Source organism: Chelonoidis abingdonii, chromosome 2 (assembly GCF_003597395.2).
Source record: "Chelonoidis abingdonii isolate Lonesome George chromosome 2, CheloAbing_2.0, whole genome shotgun sequence".
In the NCBI taxonomy this organism is placed as follows: Eukaryota; Metazoa; Chordata; order Testudines; family Testudinidae; genus Chelonoidis; species Chelonoidis abingdonii.
The window spans coordinates 263,087,754-263,102,924 of record NC_133770.1 but is presented as its reverse complement, the minus strand read 5'-3'; the positions used below and the strand labels follow the sequence as shown (position 1 = coordinate 263,102,924).

The window sequence follows — 15,171 nt, the reverse complement described above, 5'->3', positions numbered from 1 at the left end:
GGGACCCTTTCCAAACCCCTAATCATTTTAGTTGCCCTTTTCTGAACCTTTTCTAGTGCCAGTACATCTTTTTTGAGATGAGGAGACCATATCTGTACGTAGTATTCGAGATGTGGCCGTACCATTAATTTATATAAGGGCAATAATATATTCTCAGTTTCTATCCCCTTTTTAATGATTCCTAACATCCTGTTTGCTTTTTTGACCGCTTCTGCACACTGCGTGGACATCTTCAGAGAACTATCCACGATGACTCCAAGATCTTTTTCCTGACTCGTTATAGCTAAATTAGCCCCCATCACGTTGTATGTATAGTTGGGGTTATTTTTTCCAATGTGCATTACTTTACATTTATCCACATTAAATTTCATTTGCCATTTTGTTGCCCAATCACTTAGAGTTAACAAAATGTTATGAGTGCTTCCTATCTTATTTGTCCAATAAGTAGGTTGCTCTACCATACATCTTGTGATCCACGCCCCAACCCCACTTTTACCCTGTTGTGGTGCTCACCACAATGCTTTTGTAGGCAGGACATCTGAATCCTTTCTTAATACTAAAAATCTTGCTTTGAGTCTAGTGACAAAGGGCTGTGAGCTTTCAAGTACAGCAACTACTTCTTTTTGCACCCATATCCTCTTATGCCCAAGTGTATTGTCTCTGATATGTTGTTAATTTACTCTGGCCCTTGGTCAAAGGTCCAGAAATCATTCTCTAACTTGCACCCTGAGTTATAATGCAGTATGCTGTTGATAAGTCACCAGATTTTGGAGGCGAATTTTTAATAATTAAAACAGGATCCTAAACGCACAAGCGCTTAAAAACAAAAAATAAAAAAATAAAAAAAATTTAAGATTCATAGACTCTAGGACTGGAAGGGAACTTGAGAGGTCATAGAGTCTAGTCCTCTGCCCTCATGGTGTTTGGTCTGACTCCTAATCTGTAATAGGAACCAAGATTCAAGCTGATTCTTGTTTACGGTTATAAAAGTTCTTCAGAGGACAAGCTCTAATGTTCATGTTTATGGTTGTTTACTCATAAGGGAGCTAATTTCTATTTTCCTTTCCCTCTGCATTTATTCCAGCTGTAAGTTTCCAGTGTCACTTCTGCATTAGCTGATGGAAGATGTGTAACTGTGGATGAACCAATGCACATGCACAACTTCAAGATAAGAATGGTGTTGTATGTTGTATTGCTAAGTACAACTGACTTGCATGTGGAGATAAACTTCCACCAAGAAGGTGGTAAGACGCTTTAAATTTTGTTTTTCAATGACTTGTGATACATGTGTTTATTTTCTGTACTAAGAGGCTACATACATACCTCATATAATACAGTTTTTTTCGGTACATCTAATTAGTGGCAGAAAGTGACTTTTTTTTTTTTCTTTGACTCATTAGATTTATATGCGATTTGCCTTCTTGATACTCTGTCTTCCATGGTGTGTGTGTATGTGTGAATGATTAATCTTGAGTGAGGACACTTTCAAGAAAAACACAAAAGATATGGCTATCTCGTTTCATTTGTAGATTTCCATTATTCTGTGCCATACAATAAACTAAAAATAAAAAAATGGAAAAAAAATCAATAGCCATGTAAGTACTAATCACTTATCAAATACAGATAAATGACCTAACCTAGGGTCTTCCAAACTAAAGACCATTGCTAAAAAGAATACAGTTATGATCCCATATAGCCACTACCCTCAGTACTTTCCTTATCAGAAGGGGAAGATCAGCAACATTATTAAAATGTAACTAAATTCTGGTGCTCTGTAAACCCTTTTCACTGAAAACTTTAACTTCTGAACATTGTTTTGAGCAGACAGATATTTTCATTAACTTTCTGTAGTGATGTAGTACATATATCGATTCCGTGGTAACATGTTAGTCAATTGATTTTTGTTTTCATCTGATCACTTCTAAATTCTAATTTCTGTGACCACCTATCACCATTACATGCACGCTGTTTTTCCTTGTCAGAGAGGTAGCAGCCAATCTAAATGAAGAGTTTTTGTGTGTCTGGAGGGGTCAGTCTTTCTTTTTTCAGTAACTTTCCCCTCTCTAACTGTTTCACTTGTATTTTTGGCAGTTCTTGTGCACTGTCATAGTTTTTACTTTCAAAATGGTGTTTCAATAGCACTCTGCATATTTTTTTCTTTTAGTGAAGCACCACTTTTTTCATTTTTTGGCTCAGAAACGAAAAGAAAGAAGTAGAAGACTTCCAAAGAGAATCATAAATGCATTTGTATATAAATAGTATGTTACAGGCCTTGATTACAGTCTCTATTTTGTGGCATTTATACTCAAGCTGCTGTTCAAAGGAACCTCATTAGTTTCCCATTGAGCCCAATGTCTGTAATGTCACAGACTGCTCCTTAAGAGAAGCCACTGAGCCCACACATTCCTTAGCTGAGGTATTGGAAGGGCAAAAATCCCACCTCGATCCTTTGCAGCGTCAGGTGGATGTGAGATAGGAGAGGGCTGGTGTGATTTCATAGCTGAATGAAGCTTTCCCAGCAACCAAAGTGGAACTTTGACTCTAATCCCTTTACTTGACGTTCCCAGAAGGTGCAATATACTTCTAAGGAAGTCTCAAACCCCACCTTCAACTAAAAGGTTTGTTCTTGGACTCAAAAGGCTAAAATGCTGCCATTCCTTCAGCCCTTTTCAAAGAATGGGAAAGTTTACAGCAGGGGTCAGCAACCTTTCAGAAGTGCTGTGCTGAGTCTTCATTTATTCACTCTAATGTAAGGTTTCATGTGCCAGTAGTACATTTTAATGTTTTTAGAAGGTCTCGTTCTATAAGTTTATGATATATAACTAAACTATTGTTGTATGTAAAGTAAATAAGATTTTTAAAATGTTTAAGAATCTTCCTTTAAAATTAAATTAAAATGCAGAGACGCCTGGACTGGTGGCCAGGAGCCGGGCAGTGTGAGTGCCACTGAAAATCAGCTTGCATGCCGCCTTTGGCATGCATGCCATAGGTTGCCAATCCCTGGTTTACAGTGACCCTCCCTCTAATATATAAGCTAAGGATTCGTCTCAGAGGATTGCCTGCTGCAGGACTATTACTCTCTTGTTAGACAAGTAGCTAAAACACTGCACTCTACAAATTAAAAATAGCTATAAAAGGATTTTTTTCCAGAAGAATGAATATCCATACAAATCCTTTTACAGGTTCACTTAACTCTTGGCTATTACCTTATGCTGGAAATCTCTTGATGTAAAAATTGTGGTGTTTTTTAAGCATGCCTGGCTAAAATATGTGTAATGTGGCTAACAGGAATTCTAATAAGTGTACACAAGTGCATCTTCATGTTCTAGAACATCCCCTCTCCGGAGGCCGGTGTATCCCTAAAGTGTTACCTGTAAACTCTAGGGCACCCCACCTTTACCCTTCCATGGGCTCAAGGTGTAACTAGTTACTTTAGGCACCCTCCCCCTCCCCCTTCCTAGGGCTCCGGGAAAAAGGAACCTACCATTAACCTGTTCCAAAGGCTCAGGGCCATCCTTACTCAGTTCCTAGGGCTCAAGGCATAGTATTCTGTGGACTTGTGGGGCCTTTTACCAGTGAAAGAACCTTACACAGGAATATCCTTAGCTTCTATTTATTAACAGTTACCAAAACAGAATGCACACACTAAGCATATAATGCTCACCACTCCCAATAAGGCAGATGAACTTTTCCTAGTGGCCAGTCAGGATCAGGTCATCTGGGAACTCCAGCTTCTGCATGATATAGCTGGCAGGGTGTTGAGGTTTGGCAGCTCTGATCTTGGGTTGTGTCCTGGAGTTGGTTCCAAAGAACTTCATTTTGGACCCCAGTTTATGTAGTTAAACTTCAGTCCTGCGTAGCTATACGTTAGCCGATAATTTTAAACTAAAGTACTACAAAACAGTATTTTTAACCAATCCTAGCCGGTTACGAAACAATTCTTTGTCCAATCATACCCCACCACCTTAGCTGATATAAATCTTGCTAAATTAGTTATGCAACAGACAGAAACAATCAGAGCCAGACAGTAACCATACGGATAAACAACAGAGAAGTAGGGACCATAAAAATAAAACAATAAAGAATTATAGATTTCACAATTCACAACTTTGATAAGTAGTTCCTTGCCCGACAGAATGCTATCAAATTTTCTTTAAATACCTTAAGGTTTGTTTCTTTATCTGGTGATGGTGGGTACCAATGGGATAGGAGTGCCGCCTTAACAGCCTGATATTTCATTGTTTTAATGTAATTTAGATGGAATGTGAGGATGAGACTTTCTGCTTCTTGGCTCATGGCTTCTGCTGTCCTAATGCAGCTGCAGAAAAAGACTTCAAACCTTACAGAACATGTCTTCAAAAAGAAAATTGAAGGGTGAAGAAAAGTTTCAAAAGGAAAATTGAAAATCCATCAGGGATGGAGGGATAGCTCAGTGATTTGAGCATTGGCCTGCTAAACCCAGGGTTGTGAGTTCAACCTGTGAGGGGGCTTTAGAGATATGGGGCAAAAATTGGTTTGATGATTTAATTGGGGATTGGTCCTGCTTTGAGCAGGGGGTTGGACTAGATAATCTCCTGAGGTTCCTTCCAACTCTGATATTCTATGATCAGGAATCATGAGTTTGCTGCAGCTCTGCTTATCATAGCTGATGGTTCCTGTATATTTTCTAAGTGGTTCTTCCTGGACATACACTTCATTTTATCTAAATCTAGAAAATGCTCTGTAAAACACCTACTGGCTTTTAATATGTTAATTGTCATAGCTCTGGACTTTCTCTAGCTGCCAAACAATGTTATGGCCATCTCATTTGTAGTCCACTGGATTTTCTGGCACATGGGGGATGGAGCTTTTCTTTTAAGCTAAAGCTCATCGCCCTTCCCTTCAACAGTCCCACATATTTTGTGGAGGAACTAAACTATGCCCTCAAGGCTGTTTCTGTAGAATTCTCTTATTTTGTCCTTTTCACAAGTCATCGGTGACACCAAGTTTTGGGAATTTTTTTTTAAATAAGTATCAATTTTAGCAGTGGACCACTTAATCAGATGATTTCATTGAGAGTAGATTGGCTGTTTTTGATGGAATCTGGGCAAAAATTATTTCAAGTCAGTGATGCTGTCTAGTTTTGATGAAAAGGTACTTTACAGAATTTGACACTTTTTTTTTTTTTCCCCAAAACAGGGAAAACTTCCTTAATTGCCAAAGCTCCCAAGACATCAGCACACACGAATAGTTCCTAGGAGCCACCTTTACCCTATTTAATTCTTGGAGAAACAGTTTTCAAGGTGAATTATAATGGTTGTGAACCTCAAATAGATTATTTTATTAAAGACTAGAGGTTCGGGCTGGAAACTCTGTACCACGTGAACATTGGTTACTGAACATGGGCTTTTATAATGCCTATCAACTTAAGGGAAGTTTACTGTCCATGGTTTCTGTTACAGCACCAGTGTTACCTAAAGTATGGTATACCAGTAGTTTTTTTTTTTATTATTATTCCTTCCCTCCCCTTTAGACACTCATCAGTCTGCAGAACCTTAACCACGATCATGATGATGACAGTAGTAGCCCTTCAAAAAGGGGAGATATCGATAGGGCCCTACCTAGACACTTGGGTCATCCAGTTCCCTTTCTGTGAAGGAGCAGAAGAAGGATGCAGAACTTTCAGTATATTCTAGTTAATTAGCTTAGTGGTGAACAGGAATGGGAGTGAGGAAAAATGCTCACTGATCCTTTTTGCAATAAATCTTTTCCTGAATACTCTGATAAGACATCAAAGTGGAAAAATGTTTTTCCCTTGATGAAGAGGGTGGAATAAACTGTTCCATTCAAACCAGATAGTTTCGGTCCTCAACTGCGCCAGTCCCCCAGAGCTTCAAGTCACCTTTTCAGACTTGAGGATTTGGTGCTGTACGCTGTCCAGACTTCAAATGCTGCAACTTTTCCTATCAGTAAGATCTCTTCTTACAGTCCCTCTCATTCAATGATAAATGTCTGGCTGATCGGTGATACGTGATAGAAGTGTCTTCTCGGTTATAATTGGACCGCTGGCATGTTATAACAGAAACCAGCAGGCTGTTTGGAAATCCACTTAGGCACCAGGATGACCTAGGCCCTTTGCTTCATCAGCATTCTCTAAGTAACTATACTAATGCTGGTTGTCCTGTCTTCCAAACAGATAGCACCACAGAGACATCTGACTTTGAATGGATGGTATGTCTGTAGTGGCCTAGCCCTATTGGCAAGGGGATTGAAGAGTAAAGCCCAACAGGAAACTGGTTCTTTTGGTCAGTTGTGCAGCAGTATCCTCCCTTTCCCCATCTGCTCTTCATGTTTCCAGAGCCAACAATTTCACAGTAGATTTGCTGATTTGCAAACAAGTTCAGCTGTGAGATCTGAGTCTGGAAGCTAAATTCTTTAATCGTGACCATAACGTATCCTCAAAGAAGATTTCTTTTCCACAAAGGAATCCTCATGTCCTTTGCCAAATACCCCACCCTAGAAGGTCTAAATCATTACTCATTCTTTATCTTGTTGCTAGGAATAATTATTTATTACTTTTCTCCAGGGAGTACTTTGCACTTGTATCAGCTTCCTACCAAAAGTGGTCTTTTCCCCCCACTTCCACATAAGGATATAGCTGTTTACTTTTGTTACTTTTATAAATTAAATAGTGAGATGTTTGTTTGATTTTTTTAATATTAGGAGAAGCCTAAATCACGTCTCCACAGGAAGTCAGAAGCCCTGTTCATTCAATTTGAAGGTCATAAATGGCGCTGCCACATTTTCAGATTATCTCTAACCAAATGTATCCTGAAAGTGCTGGTGTGCCTGGGAATGTATAGGATTCCCTATTCAACAATCCTATGCATCCAAGGCTAGGAGAATGTAGAGATGAACAGTGCAAAGCGACATCCTAGTGATTCTTCCCCCATTTTCTAAAACTCTGTGGGCTTAAATGTCCACATCTAAACTGGTACTGCATTTGGTTACTGGATGCCAAGAATCTTTCTCAGAATTCCTACCTGACTGGTGGTGGTTCTCGCCACCTTTGCTTGTTCTCCCTTTTGCTGCCCAAGTTTACATTTTCTTGTGTGGTGGACTTCTAGTCACAACTCTTATCTGCACTGGTGGCAGTGAGTCACAGAAAAATGAACCTTTCTACCTCTTCTGTGATCTGACACCATTGCAGACATCCAACCAGAGTAAGAGTACAAGAAAGCCTCCTAGTCTCAATGGAGGAATAGAGTTTTTTCACTATTAACAATTAAGTGACCATTCCAGGAAAAAGTAGGTCATAGATTAACTAATTGGTTTTCAGCTATGGAAAACTCAAGAGAAATAAAGAGAAGGATGCACCCTGACTTGCAGGAATTCAAAATATCTTCATTGGGACAGTCTGCACCTTGCCTGACTAAGGAAGGAAGAACAAAAACTCTTTTTCAGCACTTGTTTAGCCAGATCATAGAAAACAGCTATACTGCTGCATATAAGTTTCTTCTATATTGCTGATGCAAGGTATTAATATTATTTGATTAAAAAAAACTAGGACAAGAACATATTCAAATCATGATCTCCACAATACTTGTGTTTTTTGTTTTCACTGCCTGCAGTATGACTAGTGTACTTTTTAAGCCATATCTTCTGTTTTCTAAAGCCTTGCAAGGAAGGTCATGCAATAATACTGCAGTACATTTTCAAAGCCCTGATTAGGTTTTTTTCGTTAGATGACAAACATTGCTGGGGGCTTAGTAGGCCTGAAAGTAGTGCCATTATGATAGAGAAGATGTATAGATAACTAAGCAGTAAACTGTAGCAAGCTATATTCTATAGGCCTTATTGTCTTTTGGCAAAGCTTCGTTGACTTCACTGCAGTTATGCTTTATTTAGCTCTATTTGGCTATTCATGCCTCGGTTTTTGCTGCCAACCACCAGAGCAGTGCATCAGTAATAAAGAAATACATACCTTTTGACATGTTTTAGTGTTACTGAAGTATGTCAAAAATATAGTAGACAGTTTTGATCATTTAATGGTAATGTTTAATTTCCTTTCAATCCCCAATTTTGCAATGCTTTTAAAAAAAATCTTCAGAGAGAAGTTGTTAGAATTCTAAAAGGAACAGGGCTGGGGGGCTCCAGTTTTCAATACAGTAGACAATATGGCAGTGGAAGTTAGAGATACTCAATCTTGAAAAGATTGAGGCACATGCTGAACTTCACTCATGCAAATAATCTGTTTCAAGTTCAATGGGATGACTCAGATATGTGAAGTTAAACTTGTTCCTAGGTGTACACTTTTCTTGATCAGAATTGTCTTAGACAAGGAAGCTCTGAGAGATGAGTGACTGGAAGATGAACCATGTTTTAAGTGACTTCCAGTTATCTGCATTTAATTAATTTGTCAGTGATGAGCGGTACCAATGTTGCATTCATCAGTAGTTGGTACATTACTCTCAAATCACCAGAAAGGCCAAACTAGCTAATCAGAGTATGGCTTTGAACAATAATTCTTCTTAGAGTAATTGCACACGTCTATGCCATAGTAGGTGTGTGCATGCCTTTGGCACAATTGTCAGAGAACTTTTTCCCTCAGCAGTACCTGTCAGGGCTGCTCAAGTGCCCTCCACTACTGTGCACCACTGCCTGCTGGTATAAGAGGACAGAGCTGCCTGTGAGTCCACTTGGTTTCTACTGACTGTCAGGGATTGTTGTTGAAGTGCTTCCAGACTTGCAAGTTCATTTCCTTCACTCTTTGTCTATGGTATGTTTCTCACTTAATAGTTAGACAGAGGTTTTACCCAATTTTTTTTTTTTTAAATATTGGAGCCATGCCTTGCTCTCTGAGGTCCAAGTCCTGTTGGTTGACTTGGTATGCCAGACTGATGCCAGTCAGTGACCCACACCTCAGCTGCCTGAACTTTGTCTGGGAGTGTCTCATATTAGTGAAAAATATCACATTTGCAGAGAGTTTAAGGCTCACTCAAAGACAGAGCAGCAAAACTTTTGTCTCCTTATGGAGGTGGCACTTTGCCCTTCATCGGAGCTGTTAAGGTCAGAGCATACTCAGAGTATGGCACTATTGGATCAGAGTGTGCCTCCTGAGGTGTCTTCAGCACTGCATTCTGTGTCTCCAGTACCGAAGAAGAGAGACAGATCTGACAAAGACCTGGTACCTAGTCCAGCTAAAAGCAAGATCTCCGGGAGGGACTCTGAGGGGAAGCTCTCCCCAGAGTGTTCCTCTGCTGCAAAGAGAGGTTCATCAACTCCAGAACTTGTGCCAGGTCTATCGAGGCCAACCTGTGAAGTTTCTATTTGTGAGACCCAAGACTCAGTTCTGGTATTATGCCAGCACAAGCATATGCTTTGATAAAAGAATTACTTAACCTTTCGGTACCAGTGTCCCCGTCTGTGCAGAAGGGGTTTCAGATGGTATCATTGACTGTAATCCATACTCTAGCTCCACAGGAACATTCAATATCAATTCTACTTCTGGTACCTAAGAGGCCAGTATATTCCAAGGGCAAGCTGCAGTTAATATGGCCGGTACTGCTACCTCTGGGTTTGGTTTACCTGTCTCCTGTCCACCTAGGTTCTGCTCCACCATTGATTGCAGGACTCAGTGGGCCTACCACATCTGTGACCATTCTGGATACTATGGGGTGTTCCTCCCCTTGCTAGAACCTCTCCTCACCAGTCTGACTTGACTTCCTCGAGGGTGTACCAAGTTGATCAGCACCTCAGACCGGGTTCTGAGACACCCGGTACCATGCAACTGGCAGTTGCTTAGACAGCTGCTCCACTGAAAGAGGCAGATCAATCATTGCCTCAGTGTCCTGGTGTGTGTCCTTCCTCATCTCCAGATGAGTCTGTAGAAATGATGAGCAATTTTTTTTTCACCACCAGAGGATTACAGGGCTCACAAAGAAGTGCTTAAAGTGACTCAGTTAAATATTCAAGTAGAAGAGGTCCACCAGAAATCCCCCAAGCCAGTTGACATTGTAGCTTCGGCAGGACCCTCCTGAGTGGTGCTTCTGATTAACTAAGCAATTCTGGAACCAGTTAAAATGCTTTGGCAGACCCCTTCTACTGTCTACATTGAAATAGACAGAGAGGCGATACTATGCCCTTCAAAGGGTTTCAAAGATCTCTACTTTCACTTGCCCCTTGTCTCTTGGGTGGTGGCAGCAGCTAAGCAGCAGGAGAGGCAGGGTCTCCCCGCATCAACTCTGAAGAGTAAAGAGTCAGAGGCTGGACCTGTTTGGCCAGAAACTTTTTTTGACAGAAGACTGCAGCTAAGAATTGCTAATCAGCAAGCTCTCCTAAGTTGTAACCACTTCACCCTATGGGAACACGTCATGAAGTTTAAAGATAGGCTACAAGAGAATTTCAGGCAACAGTTCACTTTTCTGGTAGAGAAGAGTAAGTTGGTATAAAGGACAGCTCATCAAAACAGTTTGGATGCCCCAGACTCTGGAGCTTTTTCCATGGCATCTGCTATTTCTATGAGGTGGTGTTCATAGCTGTAATCTTCTGGCCTCTGGCCTGTAGTACAGTAGACCATCCAGGATTTGCCATTTGAGGGTCCATTCTCTCTTTTAGGAAGAGATGGACAATAAGCTGCATAGCCTAAAAGATTCAAAAGTAGCACTGAAATCCCTTGGAATTTACACATCAGCAACGAAGACGAACTATTCCACTCTTAATAGGCTCATAGATATAAGAGTTTTATACCCTGGCCCCAAGATCTGCTGAGAAAAAGGTGCAGAAATTACCGGAGGTGACCACTGCCCCCATCATGCAACGTCAGGTTCCTCTCGACCAACAGCACAGTATAAACATGCATTTTGACAGGCTTGTCAAGGACGCATACCAGTACTTGCAGACCGATCTGTTCCTACCCATACCTTTTGCCAGTTATCTATCCCACTTCCTCCATATTTGGACTCAAATCCTACTGGATTGGAACACTCACGGTGCTATACAGACCGGAGTGTTTCTGCCCCATTGAAGATTCCAAGTGCTCCAAACTCTTTTTTATTGAATCTAAAAGCATATCCCATTACTACAGTACACATTTGCCTCAGACTTCTGGGGTAGATGGCAGCATATACCTCTCTGGCACAACACACCAAACTGAGCCTCAGGAGGCTTCAGGATTGGCTAGCTTCATTCTATGCCCCCCCCCCCCATTGTCAATGTCTAAACAGATTATTTCACATTCTAGAGGTAATTTTGTCCTCTCTGAACTGGTGGACAAGTCCTCAGAACGTTTGTACAGGAGTTCACTTATTTTCTGTGCAGCCATTACTCACATCGGTTACATGTCTTGGGTTGGGGTTGGGGGGGAAACACATCAGAACCCTACAAGTGCAAGGGATGTTGCCCTCACAGGATCTGAGGACTAGTACAAACATCTAGGAACTACAGTAGAATCTCAGAGTGACAAGTATCAGAGGGGTAGCCGTGTTGGTCTGTATCCACAAAAACAACGAGTCTGGCAGCACCTTAAAGACTAACAAAGCTTATGCCCAAATAACTCTGTTAGTCTCAGAGTTACAAACACTTCAGGAATAGAGGTTGTTGGTAACTCTGAACAAAGCGTTATGGTTGTTCTTTCAAAAGTTTACAGTTGAATATTGACTTAATACGGATTTGAAACTTTACTATGTAGAAGAAAAACGCTGCTTTTAACCATCTTAATTTAAATAAAACAAGCACAGAAAGTTTCCTTACCTTTCAAATACATCTTTAAACTTTCCTTTTATTTTTTAGCCGTTTAACTTGGTGCTGTACTGTATTTGGTTTTTTTGGTCTCTGCTGCTGCCTGATTGCGTATTTCCAGTTCCAGATGAGGTCTATGATTGACCAGTCAGTTTGTAACTCTGAGGTTCTACTATATATGCTACCCATCTAGCCTGCTCAGCCTTCTGCCCACATGTTTAGGGGAGGGAGATAGTTTTTCTGTATTCTCTGTTCACAAACAGGGAGGGGTGCATTCTTCCCAACTGTGCCAGAAGGCAATTCTGCCTTGGGAGTTCTGTGTAATAAGCAGAATAAGTTGGCAGATTGCTTAAGAGAGCCTTCAATGGCCATTTCATCTGGATGTGGCCATATCCATCGTCTAGCTGTGGAGAACTGCCCAAGTGGACCTGTTTGTAACAAGGGTCAACAGAAAATGCCACTAGTTCTGCTCCCAAGGAGAGTCACAGTACTGGGTCTTCATCCATAATAGCAGGAAAGCATCCATCGAATTTCCTGGTGTATGTGGCCTTTCCTCTGGTACCATTACCATCCAGAGTCCTGTTCAAGGGCAAGCAGGATCATGCTTGCTGCATACATATAGCAGCAGCAGCATAGCCTCAACCCTGGTTCTCAACTCTGTTAGCATTATTAGTGAGGCTTCCTCTACCCCTCCCATTCAGATGAGATTTCTCAGGACTGTCTGCTCCATTCCAGCCTACAAGCCCTCCACTTGACAGCATGACTGATTCCTGGATAGCACCACTGGGAATCGCTGGTTTGAAGAACATTTCAGGAGTTGCTTCTGAATAGCAGACAGCCTTCAATTAGGCATACTTATCTGGTTTCAGCAGAGAAGTGTATGTCTCCAGTACATGCTTCCATTAACCACATTTTGGATTATCTATTTCACCTAAAACAGCAAGGTCTAACAGTTCCATTAAAGTATATTTGGGAGCGATTTTGGCATTCCACCTTCCTGTGAGTAGGTAGTAAATAACTTTTTTCCAACTCCATAATTATTAGAGTTCTAAAAGGGGTTGTAGAAACTATATCCTCCAATACAAGAACGTGTTTCCTCATGGGTTCTCAACCTTGAGCTAACAAAATAATGGAGCCTCTCTTTGAACCTCTTGTGGCATGCTCCCTACTTCACCCCTCTAAGAAAGTGGTGGTTTTGGTAGCAATAAGCTCAGAAAGGAGAGTGGGTGAACTGAGAGCCTTGGTTTCAGACCCTCCTTATCCAATTTTGCATAAGGATAAAATTTACATTTGCCCTCACCCAGAATTCTTTACAAAGGTGGCTTCCAATTTCCACATTAATCAGGCAACGTCTTTACCAATGTCTTTCCTGATGAACAGAAGCTTCATTCATTGGATGTGAGAAGAGCAGGGGTTTTCTATTTGGGCCACACCAGACCATGTAGGTGTTCAGTGTGGTTATTGTTGCAATTGCAGACAGGATGAAAGGCAAACTGGTTTCAACTTGGGATTTCCTCCGGGATTTCCTCTTGTTGGTGCTTCCAGTTAGCTAATGACATATCACTCCTTAGAGCATTGGCTCATTCGACTAGAGTGCAAGCAGCTTCAACAGTGTTTCTAGCGCAAACACTTGTTTGAGTCACTTGAAGAGCAGCAACCTGGTTAGTCATCAGTACACCCTTGCTACTCATTATGCTGTTTTCTGTCAGTCCAGAACAATGCTAGTTTTAGACAAGTTGTTCTACCGTTGCTGTTGAGGTAGAGTCTGAGGCTGCCTCCACATTAATCTGCATGAGAGTCACCTACAGTGGAATGGATGTGGAATCACTCAAATGAAAACGGTTACCTGCCTTTGCATACTGTTGCTCTTAGAGATGACACACTTGTCCATTCCACAACTCACTGTCCTTCTCCACTTTGTTAGAGTTTATCTGGTAAGAAGTAGCTGAGGAGGATCGGAGTGGCACTTCCCTCATATACACGCATTCAGTGGTGCACATCGGTGGAGGGAATTCAACCACCCGGACCTGTACTGCTAAGGGAAAAAATTCTCTTGACAACTGTGCCTGAGGCACACACGTATGCCTGCAGGGGGTTGAACATGTGCAACACATCTCAAATAAGTGTTACATTAAAGTAGGTAACCACTTTTTGTCTAAAGCCAGATTTAGTATGTATTTGCAAGAACTTTGATTTCTATAAAATATATGAACTTTGTCTTTCTTTGGTGTACGACTGTTTTTGTTCTCTCTAAAGAAGACTCTATTTTCAGTTGAACTACGGCTTAGCTGTTTGTAATGCACTGCAATGTAAGAATGCACTCTTGCTGTGTGTTAGGGCAAGGGCTCTCTCAGGCCAATTTTTGGCTTTATCTAATTGTGGTGTTTGAAAGGATGTTGTTAAGGTTGTCAATTGTAGAAGTCAAAAGTTAACAAATGCCAGAATTAAGGAAGGTTGTGCATCCTTAATTCATTCACCTGTATGTAGTCAGTCTTTAATTACATTTAGTTATGGTCCCTCCACCCTCTTACCCTCCCCACCCCGGTCCCTTGAATCATTCAGTACACATTTAATGAAAAGCTAGTCAATATTTTGTTTACTTCTTGTTCAGTGTGTGGTTCCATGCCTTACTCGCGGCATACTGTTCAAACACCGCTCTACACAGAATTTTTAATTTCCTCGGTCTCATCGCTATAGTATCTAAATGCTTTACAGACGTTCATTAGTCTTCTTAAAACTACTTTGGAGTGTTAACCTCACTTTACAGATGAGGAACTGAGGACAGAGATAAAGGTAAAAAGTATCCAATAATTTTAGGTTCCCAGTTTGGGACACCTAGGACCTGATTTTATTTTTTTCCCTCAGAGTACTTACATTATGTAGCCCTTCATATTCAAGCTCAGCTCCCACTGATGTCAGCTGCAGCAGTGAGTGCTCAGCATTTCTGCAAATCAGACCCCACAATATCAAGTTGGGCACCTAAAAAATGAGAAATGCACAACTAGTGACCGCCTGTGACCTGATTTTCCCCCCCTTCCCAAGCTTGAGCTATTCTGACCATTTCCCTGTCAGAGTCCTGCCTCTTTCAAATCCATAGCACATCATTCCATATCCATTCTCTTCCTCAGATCAGTCCAGTTCAGCTCCACAGTTTTCTCATTCCAGGCCCACTCTCCTTTCTTCCCCTATTCAGGCTCCCAGTCTGTGGTAAGCGCCTGTCCCAAATCTGGACTTTAGCGTACAAAATCTGGGTGCTTACTGTGAACCTCCCCAAGCTTATACCCAGCTTGGATCTTATTTCGCTGCCACCAGATAGTATTGAGGCTACTATCAGCCTGGGTTCCCCCAAATTCCTTGGAGGGGGACCCCCCTCTCTGGCCTCCCCAACTTTCCCTGGGAGGACCCCCAAGACTCAGAAGTATGAGTCTACCGGCAAGAGAATGATCTCCCCTC

General features: G+C 41.3%; 1 protein-coding gene across 1 annotated transcript in view; it reads left to right on the top strand.

Annotated features, from left to right (window-relative positions):
• RNF19A (ring finger protein 19A, RBR E3 ubiquitin protein ligase) overlaps positions 1-15,171 on the top strand; it is a 108,039-nt gene that overhangs the window by 3,715 nt on the left and 89,153 nt on the right. Inside the window, 1 exon segment of the mRNA XM_032801541.2 lies at positions 1,085-1,244. The gene's annotated coding sequence lies outside the window, so the exon portion shown is untranslated.